At 52.0% G+C, this 12,636-nt stretch overlaps 1 protein-coding gene across 1 annotated transcript in view; it reads right to left on the bottom strand.

The window, feature by feature from the left end:
• Positions 1 to 2,184: 2,184 nt before the first annotated feature.
• Positions 2,185 to 12,636, bottom strand: part of STRBP (spermatid perinuclear RNA binding protein) — a 146,632-nt gene continuing 136,180 nt past the window's right edge. The window contains exon 19 of the transcript XR_011999858.1: positions 2,185 to 2,455. The gene's annotated coding sequence lies outside the window, so the exon portion shown is untranslated. The remainder of the gene's footprint in view (positions 2,456 to 12,636) is intronic.

Here is a 12,636-nt window from a genome sequence, read left to right as displayed (position 1 = left end):
TCCTGGAGAGTCATCAAAACTTGGAGGGGAGGACACACAGGGAGAGAAACGGAGCTCCTGGTGTGTGGACTTGAGACAGTCCAGGAAAACATGGCTGGGATGTACCCAGAAGCCACAGATGCTCAGGACTTGTGCAGGCATCTCTACCATAGTGTTGCAGAGCGTCAACATACTGACCGTCCTTTGTTGTGAGGCGCTGTCCTGCGCTTACAGCTGGTTAGCAACATCCCTCACCACGTCCCACCGGTTGGCACTAGAAAGGTCTTCACATCCCCAGGTAGAACCGTCACCCCTTGTGGTGAAGCCCGGCTCTGGCAGGTTAGCTGAAGTGAGAAGAGTGGCTGAGACCGCACAGAATGGAGACAGCCAGGGCTAGCCAGCTGCAGGCCTAGAAGTGCCATTTGAGGAGAAAAGGCCACAGAGGAAGGCTGGGCCATCTGGAGGGAAAGGAGCAAGCTCTGCATCAGAGTGAGGGCAGGGCCAGAAAGGGCTCATTGGATTTGGTGAAGGGGGAGCTGCTGGTGCCCAGAGTGGGAGCAGACTCAGAGGTGGGTGGGGATACTGCCGAGGACTGTGCAGGGGGCTAGAGCATGAGGCTTTGTGTTGGAAAACTCAGATCCTGGTTCTGATAGTGGCCGCATTTCTTCCCAGACGGTGCGTGCTCACGGCTGCTGGAAAGGTCAGTGAAAATACACAACAGGCTGGGTGGACTAAGCAGGGACCACTGAACCTCAGAGCCTTGGTAATAATTCCCAGCAGGGAGGAGACACCTTCCTCAGTCTTGCAGGACTGCTGCCACCCCGTCTGTTCTGAATTTCCAGTGTCCGTGGCAGGAGTGAAGAAAAGAAAATCCCCAGGAGCTAAAAATAAGCTGAGAACACCACTCCCAGCTCTGACTGACCCAACTGTTGTGAAAATCCGGTTCTATGCAGCATGGAGTAAGCAGGGGACACAGGTCCCTTGTGACCTGGAAGAGTTCTATCCTCCTCAGTCTGGTGGACATTCACAGTATTAGAGTGCTTCCCCTGCTCAGATGGGCTGGATTCTGACCTTGGGCCTCCTCCTGTCCCGTGACCCTTCTGGGGGGAGGGTGTCAAAAAAGATGAAGCACGAGCGGGGATTAGGACCACAGCAGATGAAAAGCTCAGCCTTTCCCCATCTTACAGGTGAAGAAATAGGACACACAGGTTTGTGGCGCAGGCCCTAGGTCTCTTACCACCACAGCCAGCAGGGCAGCTGTGGGTGCGTGACCTCCTAGCACTTCACTGCAGAAGGCAAACATGCACACTGGTGCAGGGGGGGCAAATCCAGGCTGCCAGGCTGTGACCTGCCAGCACTCATCTCTCAGGTGTCATCCTGTGTGTCCTAGGAGCTGCTGGGTGCTGTAAGCTCTTGGTCGTCTTCGTGCATACTGTTCCCTCCAGCGGTCAGATCAGGATATTCTTAGATTTGTAAGTAAAGGTGGAAGGCTGGCTGCCTGTGCTCACAAGATCCTGCCCTACCAGGAGCCGCCGCCACCTCCCCCCTCTTCCGGGGCCCCCAGCACGAACAGTGTGCCCACCCCCCCCTTTCACCTCAACAGGCTGTCCCCTGTGCTCATGATGGGCAGGGGGGCAGGGGAGCAGTGGTGGGCCCAGGCCAGCGTGCAGGGACCCCCAGTGTCTCCGTCCACCCTGTGGTGGCACTTACCTGGTGGGCAGCAGCAGGCCCGAGGCAGATCCACTGCAGGACCCTCCCGAAGGGGGAAGAGCTTCAGTTTTGGCTACAAATTGTTGTTACCATCTAGAAGTTCTATACATTTCCCGGTGAGCCTTAGTGTCCCGATGTGTCATTTGTGGGGACTGCCAGCCCTGGGGAAAGGGTGTGAGCAGAAGACTAAGGTGTGTGAAAAGCCCCCAGTGAATTCTAAGCTTTAGAATTCAGCCCTCGCTCAACACCCATGACTCACCACTTGCTAGGTCACAGTGCCAGGCTCAGATTTCAGGTTCAGTAAACTTTTTGCACCGTTAGCAGAGAAGAAACAGAGAGTTGTTAGGGACAGTAAACAGGCCTTGGCCCCTCACGCCTTTATGTGATAGGAAGAACCTGCTGCGTGATCTGAACCAGAGTCACAGGGACCAGGAAAATGGTCCTGCACTTGACCATTTCACAAAGTGACAGTCTTCACTTAACCAGTCAGTCCACTGCTGTTTAAGACAGAAGCTTTTATTTTTATTCATCCAAATGGGGAGAATGCAACATGTCAGGGCATTACAGACAAACTGCAGCAGCCGGACAAGAGGGTCAGTCTATGGCAAAGTCCAACATAGTCAGTGCGGAAGAGCCGCAGTGTGGGTGGTGGAGTGGAAGAGAGTCCCTTTGGATGAAGGCCAGGCATCTCTGGGCGAGGCACTGGTGACTGTCCACACATGCAGGCCGCTGCTTCAACCACGCCGAAGGTTTCACGTTCAGAGTCCTACATGTAATCATTGCCCCAGAGGGGAAGGACAAGCCGTGGTGGTTGCGTTTGCCAAGGTTTTCAACATAATACACAACATAAAGTTATTGCCAAGGACTTTGCACTGCAAATTATACTATTTACACTTGTGTATTCAGAAAGAACGGTAAATAGATACAGATAGGTATTTTAAATTGATCTCTAAAAGCTACCTCGGTCATCACCAGACCAGAGTGAGACCAAGCTACAGCCAGAAGTCCAATGTCACATGTGTAACCGTGCAGTAGGGATAGGTTTTCTCCCCACAACTATACTCACTCGGCCTCCTTCGTACCTCTGGAATTCCCCACCCCTGGGCTGAGGCTGAGCAGGGCCACTTACTTCCTCCTTTAGGAGGGAAGCTCCTTCTCCAAAAGCCGTGGGCTCCAGTTCTAAGCTAGCTGCCTGGGGCAGGAAATGCATCCTGTAGGCCCCTCTCTGAGAGAGCTACACTGCATGGCATGCAAACCCGGGAGCACTGCCTCACTGCCCTCACCCTAGTTAGGGCTACCTCAAGGGGCTGTCCTCTCCCGAAGGTGTGGGTGGGCACCCAGCAGCCACTCAGGCCAGCAAGCAGGCTGCTCCCTGGGTGAACGGCCTGAGCTGAGAAACACTTAGGGGAAATCCACAAGGTGAGCCTGCTGAGAGCCAGAGTAGATGAAGTCTGCCCCACGCAGGTCCCCAGACAACAAGGGAGACAAACGCGGAAGACTCCCACCTCAAGCAAGTGTTCACTTTGCTTCATCAAGCCCCTGGGAAGGAAGGGCATCGGGAGTTGGGAGCCCACACGTGAGTCAGAGACACCTGGGATTCCTGGAAGGTGCCGGAAGCAAGGTGCTCACAGGCCTTGAGGCTGCCTGTAATTAGCCTCCCTGGCTGAGTCTCTAGATATAGGCCTTCGTCTCCAAGAAAGGTAGCAAGAAACAGCAGGCCCCACACTGAGAAACCACTACAGTCAGTGAGCGAGAGAACTGGGAGATGTTGGTGTCCCCTCGACAAAGAAGGGGTGCACTATGACCCTGCCAGCCCACGAGACGCCATGCCGCTCAGGGAGGGGAGCATCTAATGGCAGCACTCGTGACCCGACAGGATAGACAGGGCAGATGAAGTATCTGGGCAGTCAGGTCAGTCCCAGCTTGGCGGGTGGCCTCATGACCTCAGGCAGGCTGACACTGTGACCCGTATCAAGGAGGGAGCCTGTCTGGAGCACTGTGTATTGCCAGTGACCCACCAAACCAAAACCCCTAAGCAGTGCTCAGACTGGAGAAGGGGGGGGGGGGCTGGACACTTAAAATGCAACCTAACAAATCACACATGGAGAAGGGACTTAAAAGGGTCTTCTGAGCTACCTGAAACTCCTCTGTCCCTCCCTTCATCTCCATTAGCAACAAACGTAACTTTTCAGAGCAGAAATACTTCCGTTAGAGTCAAAAAAAAAAAAAAAACCTTCTGACCATCTGTGTCCCTAAGTAGGAGTTGTGTGCTAGGAGAGGCAAGTGCCTGGGACCCACCGCCGACAGCCTCCCTCTGAGGCCCGAGCCACAGGGCAGGATGGAGCTGCTTGAGGCACAGCCACCCCAGGTACCATCATGCCAGCCGCCCCACCTTTGTCCTTTCTTTTCCCTGAGCCACAGACCCCTCCGGAAAACACCAGGAGTGCTCCTCAGAAACATGGCGCACCTACTGTCAGAGCACGGAAGCCCCCTCAGCCCTGGCACCAAATTCCAAGAGGCACACCCTCCACAGAAGGCAAGCCCAAGGCTGGCATCCAACGGGCCCTGGAGGCACAGCTCCCCGAGGGCTCCCGTAACCCTTGCTGGAGTCCAGCAATGACCAGACACGGCTCCCTCGGCAGGCAGCACACAGTCCCCAGGTTTTCAGTGATTTCTGGGTACCACATCCTACCACCTTCCAAGTCAACCTCCCACATAAGGCCAGGCCCACCTGCCCAGGGCAGCACCCAACCCCTCACCTGCTGACTGGGTCTCCAGGGGACCAGGGTGCTGGCAGTCCACATGCCTCCCCAGACGTGCAAGGCTGCCAGCTGGCACCACACCTCCCAGCTGCGGGGCTACAGGCACAGGCCCCTCGCCTCCCACCCTGTGCCTGTTGCAGGGCTTCCATGCAGCAGTCAGGCCAGATGGTCTTTCTGCAGTCCCCAAGGGCCCTTTCCCAGTAGCTCCTGTCACTGCACGTTAAGCGCACAGCCCCCTCCTCACCAGAGGAGAACATGGGCAGCTCCCAGTCCTGGGCCCTGGCATGTCACCAATGCTCAACATACAGCGGCTCCCTTCACCTGCCTAGAAACCCCAGGGTGGGGGTGGGAGGCAGGTTTGGAAAGTAGAAAGCACTATATATATTCATAACTGTTTTCATCGCCCCAACTACATTGAGCACCTTGGGGCAGGCACCACGAGTGACTCACCTCAATCTCCCCTGCACCCAACAGAAGGCCTGGCCTCCGGCAGTCTGTGATGCACCTGAGCAGTGTTGGCTTTAGCCTGTTACACACAGGCTAAAGTCGTGTGTGGCAGTCGTGTGTGGGCTTCTTGAGAGTCCCACCCATCATCTGTGCTTCTCTGAAGTCCTGTTCTGTGCACTGGTTACATGCAGACAGGAAGTGAAGCTCTCCTGCCCTGAACTCAATTCTGAAGGAAGGTGGAGCTCATTTTTACCCTCACACAAGGCCAAAATCTAATTCTGGTTTGAGACCGAATATTTAAATGGTCTTTAGGACAGACAGCAAGAGAAAAAGCCTGTAAGTCAAAAAAGTGTGCTCCCTGGCCCCCAAAGCCAATGGCCAGAAAAACCAACAAGTCTGGGCCTCTCCCTCCACTTGATTACCAACTCTAACCTAATTCTTGCCTTAAAAGTCTAGACAAAACCCAAGATACCATTTGTAATCACAGGTCTGGTCTTCCACAACCAGAGTGATGTTGCTAAAATGCATCTGTGCTCAGTTTACTGTCTGAACGCAACATCTCACTGGCTCCGCAGCACCCAGAGAATGAGGTCCATGCTCTAGCCTGGCACTCGGCCCTTCCCAGGCTGGGCCCAACATGCTCACATGACTGTACTGTTGTTGGTGTTCACACACCCTCCTCGTCTCCAGAGCAGCTTCCTAAGGCCCTCCTGATTGACACCTGAGCCTCTTCTCTCCTCGAGGCCTCATCACCTTGGACTTCCCCAAGTCCTGTTCTGCTCTGTATTTTGCTCTCACCTGTCAATGCATCCTGCCTCCCAACACACACACACACACACACACAAAACCTGTGGTCCTTATGGGCCAGGACTGCCCTTTCCTCCTCAGCACTCACACAGGACAGATGCTCTCAGGAGGCCCTTGTGGGAAGGTAGATGAGCCAAGCAGCAGGTGGAAGAAGTTTCCAGTCATGAATAAACCAAGGGGTGAGGAGTCTCTACAGTCTAAGACAGGTTGGCAAAATAGGGCTCATTACCTACTGTGGGGTTGTTGTTTTTTTAAAGTTTGTTGGACCAGGCCACATTTGCTTATGCACTGTTGTCTCTGGCTGCTCTTGTGCTACCACAACTGAGCTGAGTAGCCATGAGAGTGAATGGTCCACAGAGCCTGGAAGATTTCCTGTTTGGCCCTTTCCAGAAAGTCTGTCAATACCAGGGCTAAGGCAGTGCTCCCATATATTTCCACATTATGACGTACACAGGTGGGATGTCTGGGATCCCAGCTGGTATAAAAAGACAAGGCTGCTTGTAGGTGGAGATATTTGACCCTGGGTTCCTAGCCACCCCAAAGGCTGAGGGCCCCTGTAACCTTTCACAGCTCTGACCTAAAGGTTCAGAACCACAGATGCCTCCTTAGCCTTAGTCCCCAACAGAGCTAGAGGTAAGAGAGGTGCAGAAACTCACCTGGACTCCTCTTGCTTCCTCCTGCCACTTGTTCAGTATGAAACAGGTGACAGGCCTGAGCTAGACACAGAAATCTTACATGGTGTTTCTGCCCTCTTTCAAGTACTCTGTAAAGCCAGTCTGCAACTTCCCACAGCTAAACACCATGTTTTATAGATGCTGACTCCAGTGAGCTCCAGACCTGGCCCAGGTAAAGAAATCAAAACACTTCTTTAAAACAAAAACAAAAAAAAAAAAAAAAAGAAGAAGAAGAAGAAGAAGAAGAAGAAGAAGAAGTCCACTGTACGAATAAACACCCAGTACCCGTCACTCCCCTTGACTGGCAAACCCAGGAGAGCAGACGTGGGAAAACTGGGGAAGGGAAGATGCTGACCCAGGAGCCTGCAAACCTCTCTCCACTGTCAAAGAGATACTTCCCAGAGAGCACAAGAGGGCTCATAACCCCATGCCGAGGAGGACTTGGCCCACCAAACCCCCATTTCCCAGCCTCTCCATCATTCCTTCCTGCCCAGCCTCCCTCACCTTCCCCATCTTGGCCCCAAGTGCCACTGTCCTCTCAGTGACCTCCTGAACGGAGGCCCAGGAGATAGACGTGCTTGGGCGGGTCCCCGGCTACCCTTAATGAGTGTGTGGTTCCCTGGCCCCCTACTGGGTGCCATCAGGTCCACCCTCCCGCTCAGTCCAGGTGAGGAGCTTGGCCTATGAAGAGACACACCATTCTTGCATCTGTAGCAGCCTCTGCCTCCTGCCTCAAGTCCTTCCCCATCCAGCTATCTAAATCAACCCTCTAGGATTCTCTCACCATTTTGGAAGAGGATAATCTTCCAAAGAGGGCACAATACCCAGGGGTTTCCCCCAAGCGACTCCAAATTACACATCCCATTTGCCACTTCACCCTTCTGACCATCCCAGTTCCTATCAGCAAGTAACTTTGTGCTGCTCTACAAGGCTGTGCCCCTGCTGTGCACACCCTGTGCCGCCGCCCCCCACCTTCTTGGAAGCTCTCCTCATGACCCTCCCCCTCCCAGCAGACTCCCATCCAGCTCCTGGATCAGTCTCAAGGGGAGCCTTTGCCACTCCTGTCAGAGCCGCTCAGGTTCTCAGCCTCCTCACAGGCCTAGGTCCTGCACTGAGTGTGGGGCCTGCCAGAGTTAAAGACAACTGATCTGTTCAAGCCCCTGAGCACCCCCTCCCTCTTCCTGTGCACCCTATCTTGGTTGGCAGTTTCACCTTCTACTCAGTTGTCTAAGCTGAAAATCCTGGTATTTTTCTCCAGCTGTTCCTTCCACACAGAGCCTGGTAAAGAGCAGTAGGTGACAGTGAAGGTTTCTCAATGAATCCATATTCCCAAGAGGGTAGAAACGGTCTTGGTAGTGTCTGCAAACACATCAGTGTTCTGACCAAATGTGATACCCCATGGCAGAAACTCCTCTGCACTATGCAAACATTTGGCTTGCTTAAACACTCCTGGTACCAAGGGCCTCCTTTCTCATCACAGCAAATCTCCCAGGGGCAGCCTGGGAGGCACACATTAGCCCAAATTGCCCAACTGGCTTCCTATAACTATCTTTACCCTTCTGGAGCCACATACAAGTAAATGTAACCCTTTAAAATAGCTGATGGTGGGATCCCTGGGTGGGGCAGTGGTTTAGCGCCTGCCTTTGGCCCAGGGCATGATCCTGGAGACCCGGGATCGAATCCCACGTCGGGCTCCTGGTGCATGGAGCCTGCTTCTCCCTCTGCCTCTCTCTCCCTCTCTCTCTCTCTCTCTCTCTCTCTCTCTCTGTGTGTGTGTGACTATCATAAATAAATAAAAATTAAAAAAAATAAATAAAATAAAATAGCTGATGGGTAGGTCCATGATCTTCCCAGGTCTCTCCTTCACTAGCCTCAATGAATCTCATTTTGAGGGGCTTTCAGCTTCCCAGAGTTCCCCAGGTGCCACCTTCCAGAGGTTTCTCACCTCCTAAATGTCCACAATACTTCCTTTACTATAGCCTCTAAAGACATGAGGGGAGTTAGAACATTGAGCAACTTCTGAGACCACCTCCATAATGGAAGGGTCCAATAAGATCCCAGCATCAGAGCACTCAGGGCAATGTGTCATTGTGAGGGCGACCTCTTTGGTTGGAGCGCACAATGACAGGCCTAGGCAGGGACAGACAACAGAGGGCAGCCAAAACATGGATGAAGCCAAATATAAAAAGTACACTTCTAACAGCACACCACACCCCCACCAACCCTTGGGGGAGGTCTCTCCAACAGCAATCACTGGTTTGCACTTGATTACAGAGTTCTGTTATAGTCCAAAGAGATGGTGTGGAAACACCCAGCTGTGCAGGTGGCAAGAGCAGTAATGTAACAGGCTGCCCCGGCCCCAGGCTAACCAGTCCATCCCCCCTGCCCAGGGGTGAACTCACCAACGGTTTTCCAAAAGAGCCAAAGACTAATAAACCTGACATCTGGATTTTTCCCCACATGGTGGGTGGGGGTGGGGGAAGGAAGGGGATCCTTGGTTTTTGCTTATTTTGTTTCAAATCACCCAGAAGTGTGGAGGAAAGGTACGTGGAATGCATCCCAGAGCGGAGGGGTGTCCAGGCAGACGCGGACTGCACACAGGGCTATCAGGACGCTATCAGGACAGGTGGCACAGCCACTGGCTGTTTAATTTGGGCCAAAGCACTGTGGCTAAGCCTCCGTTTCCTTAGCTGTAAAAGGAGATCATTTCTAGGTCTAATTCAAATCTCATCCCTAAGAAAGGACTTCTGTTAACTCCAAAAACAGTGGAAGATATGTTATTTCTTCTGTGTGGTTATGAACTCACTTATTAGGAGCTACAATGTTTTGCCACAAACAAGCTGGGTGATTTGGAGGGGTCCCTGCTCTTCACCATCCTCATCTGCACAGTGGGATTAAGAGCTGCAACTTCACCAAACTGTAGGGGCGGGGCGGGGACAGACAGCTGCCAGCCAGTGTCGCTCTCCTCACACGCAAGTCACTGGCCTGGAACTCATGCGGCCGAGTTAAAACAGTGCCTTCCTCCTACTGTACTCCAGCATCTCGGCAGCTGGCGCAGAGACAACGGCCAACTGCCAAGGGCCCTGAGGGACGGCTGTCCCTCCCTGGATGGGATTCTGCTTCCATCCCCAGGCAGAGACCCAGGGGGCAGTTCTCAGCAAAGGAGCTGCTGACCTGGTTTGCAGAGAGACTCTGACAAGTCAGCAGGGTGGCTCACAGGCAGTAATTCAGAGACCTCAAAGCCACCCCAGCAGGGCTCTCCAAGCACAGCCCAACCTAGAGGGCTGCCTGCTTCCTCTAGGCTGGCAGCCTGTCCTGAAGCCCAGTCCAGGGAGAGTCCTGATGACTGGAACAGGCCACTGCAATGTGCCACTGCCCCCGCTCTGCTTAGCACCGGGACATCCTCTGCACACTTTAAACCTGGGCTGCCATCCCTCCAGGTCCCTCTTCCTTCTACAGCGTGAGTCAAAACCTCATCAGGCTTTAGAGTCTGGCTCAAATCTTCTAAGGCACCCCCATCACCAATCTCAGGCCAGACAGAGCCTAGCCTCAGAAAGCATCAGCTAAATGGAAGCACAGACCTCAAATTCTCGAACAAACTTGAAATACAAGAACTTCCTTTGTTCATACAGCCATACCTTAGTCTTCTAGCCTATCTTCCCAGTTTGTTAAACAATCTTATCCAATTGGTCTAACAGAAAATAGCCCTATTTTTAAGAGGCCAGGATATTTGGTCAAGACCAACCTCAAGTCAGAGAGCCTGGCTTCCACAGGAAACCCGTGAACCCAGACCCAGGGAGGGGAGGCCCAGCTGGGCCCAGCCCACTGCCTGTGCACGTCCTTCCTGCCATGTGGCACTCTTCACCTTCGTCCAGACGGCACCCACAGGGGCATACTATGGTGGAAAGAGGCTTTGGAATCGAACAGAGTGGGGTTTCATTCCAAACTCTAGCGCTTAACTCTGAGCCTCAGTCTCTTATCTTTAAAAGAAGACCATCACCACCGAGAAGGTTGTTGGAGAAGAATGTCTGAGTACCTGGCCCACACAAGAGAGCAATTTGAGCATTTCTTCCTTTTCTCTTTTTTCTTCTGTTCCTCCTCCTTCAACCTACTGCCCACAGCCCAAAATAGCTTAAACTTACAGCTACTATTGAATTCATTACCTGAAACATTCAGCGGACATGTAAATGCAGAGACCATTCATCCCAACCTTACAGAAGATCAAGGCAGGCAAATCTAGAAGGAGTCTGAGAGACAGGCCCTGAGGCAGTGCAGCCAGAAGCACTGAGGAGGAGGCAGGAAGAGGGGAGACATGCTAATCAGTCTCCCCTGAGCTGTTGGGGCAGATAGCAGCAATCTTCACAAGAACCCCCCCCCCCCCCAGCAGAGGCAGCACAGTTTGCAGAAATGGCAAAGTTCTGCAAAGAACCAAGACTCAGCTTAGAAGGACGAAGGAATTCAGATATTAAAATTGGCTGGTCAAGGGCAAGGGGCAGGCAAGGGCGGGGGAGGGGCAAAAAGAGAAAAAGCCTCCTTCAAGCCTGACTCTGCGAGACGCCCATCCCACCACCAGTCACAGCTGTGGGATGGGGTAACTGCTGTCAGAACTTTATACAAACAGCTCTTTGCCAAGCCTCTTGACTATAATGCAAATCTATCTTATTTGCCTTTAACGGTAATGCTCAATCCCTGTCTAGAGTTTTTATAAATTTAGAGCATCATAGAACTCAATCTATAACCCCCACCTAGCGGACCACCTGCCAGGACAGGGACAGGGATACACTCGCCCACTCTTCCTCAGCACAGAAAGGAACAGGAAGCTGTATATTCAACCAAGGGACCCGGTCTCACCAAAAGGAAAAAAAAAAAACTTTCCTTTTGCTGAAAAGAAGAAGAAATGGATGGGCAGGCCGAGCTGTTTTTTCTAAGATTAACACACAGAGGAGGCCTCATGTGGTGATGAGTGCTGATTTGTTCCAAAGTTTTGAAGGAAACTGGAAGACAGAAGCTGCAGGAATGCTATGCAGAGAAGCATCCGAGTCAGTGGCCTTCAATGCATGCTACCCAGGCTCCTCTTTCTGTGGTTTATAATAACTCGCTTTCTACTGCCAAATACTGGTGGTGAGCTCTGGATGCTGGATTCCAGGGCTAGCTGTAATCACTCACCTCTTTTTTATTAATGCACTGGTAGGAAAGTTGGAATCAGCAGCCTGATATTCTAAGCTCAGCCCTTTTGAAGTTCTAAGCACATTTAAATCCCAAAGCAAGTATTTACGAATCCCTGGCAGCAGACTGGCCAATGATTTCACCCCCACAGCAGAAACACAAGCTTTTTCAGTCAGTAGAGGCCTGTCACCACCTCTCCACACTACTTCTCTCACCAAGTGTTTTGCTTTGTGCTTCCTGTTAAGACCCCAGTTGCTAGGAGTCCTCTCGCAAAGTATGGGAGCACCCCAAACCTGTAAATACCACTGACCCAATGCAGCTTCCCCTGAGCAGACCATGCACTCACTTCTTGGCTACCTGGCAGCAGTCTTGCTGCCTCCTTCACACACCTTCTGTCACTTCAGCCAACCGTGGTAGGAGCTGTCAACATTTACTGAGTACTTACTGTGCACCAGGCACTCAAAAAAGCACTTTAAGTATATTAACTCATCTAATTCCCAAGCCCCAAGGGAATTTGCTGGAGGGAGAGATATACTTTGGCCCAGATTCCCACATGGTCTCCATTCCCTATTTCTAGCTGTGCTGTAAAAGCTTACATAACCTAATCTGTACTGTGGAGCTTTTTTTTTTTTTAAATCTCCAAAGATCACTGCTTCAAGTATCAATGGAAGCTGTTAGCTCCTACCTAAAATGATAATTTCGGAAAGGATATCTATTCTTACAAGTAACTCAAGTTGAATTCCTGACTTAAAACAGTCTTTCTGGAAGAGGGAATGAAGTAGGGAAGAGACTCATTCTTACATAACTACTAGCTTGTGCTCTATTAGTTACTGCAAGAGAGAAATATCAATACTGAAACTCATCTCTCCAGTAGGTACTTTCTTAACTGTGGTTGTCATTCACTTACCACCTATCTCCCTTCCAGGTCTCGGAGTGACACTGAGAAACCGATGGTCACTACATGGCATCAGATCATTGTAGTTTGCAAGGCAAATACAGCAGAACCTTTCTGGCTCTGAGGACTTTACAGAGATCCCACCCCCAACCCCCAGGATGCACTGGCCAGTGCTGAGTAGGTGGTGGTACAGGAG

Source organism: Vulpes vulpes, chromosome 2, assembly GCF_048418805.1.
Source record: "Vulpes vulpes isolate BD-2025 chromosome 2, VulVul3, whole genome shotgun sequence".
Classification (NCBI taxonomy): domain Eukaryota; kingdom Metazoa; phylum Chordata; class Mammalia; order Carnivora; family Canidae; genus Vulpes; species Vulpes vulpes.
The sequence above is the reverse complement of the archived record's forward strand: the minus strand, read 5'-3'. Positions and strand labels throughout refer to the sequence as shown.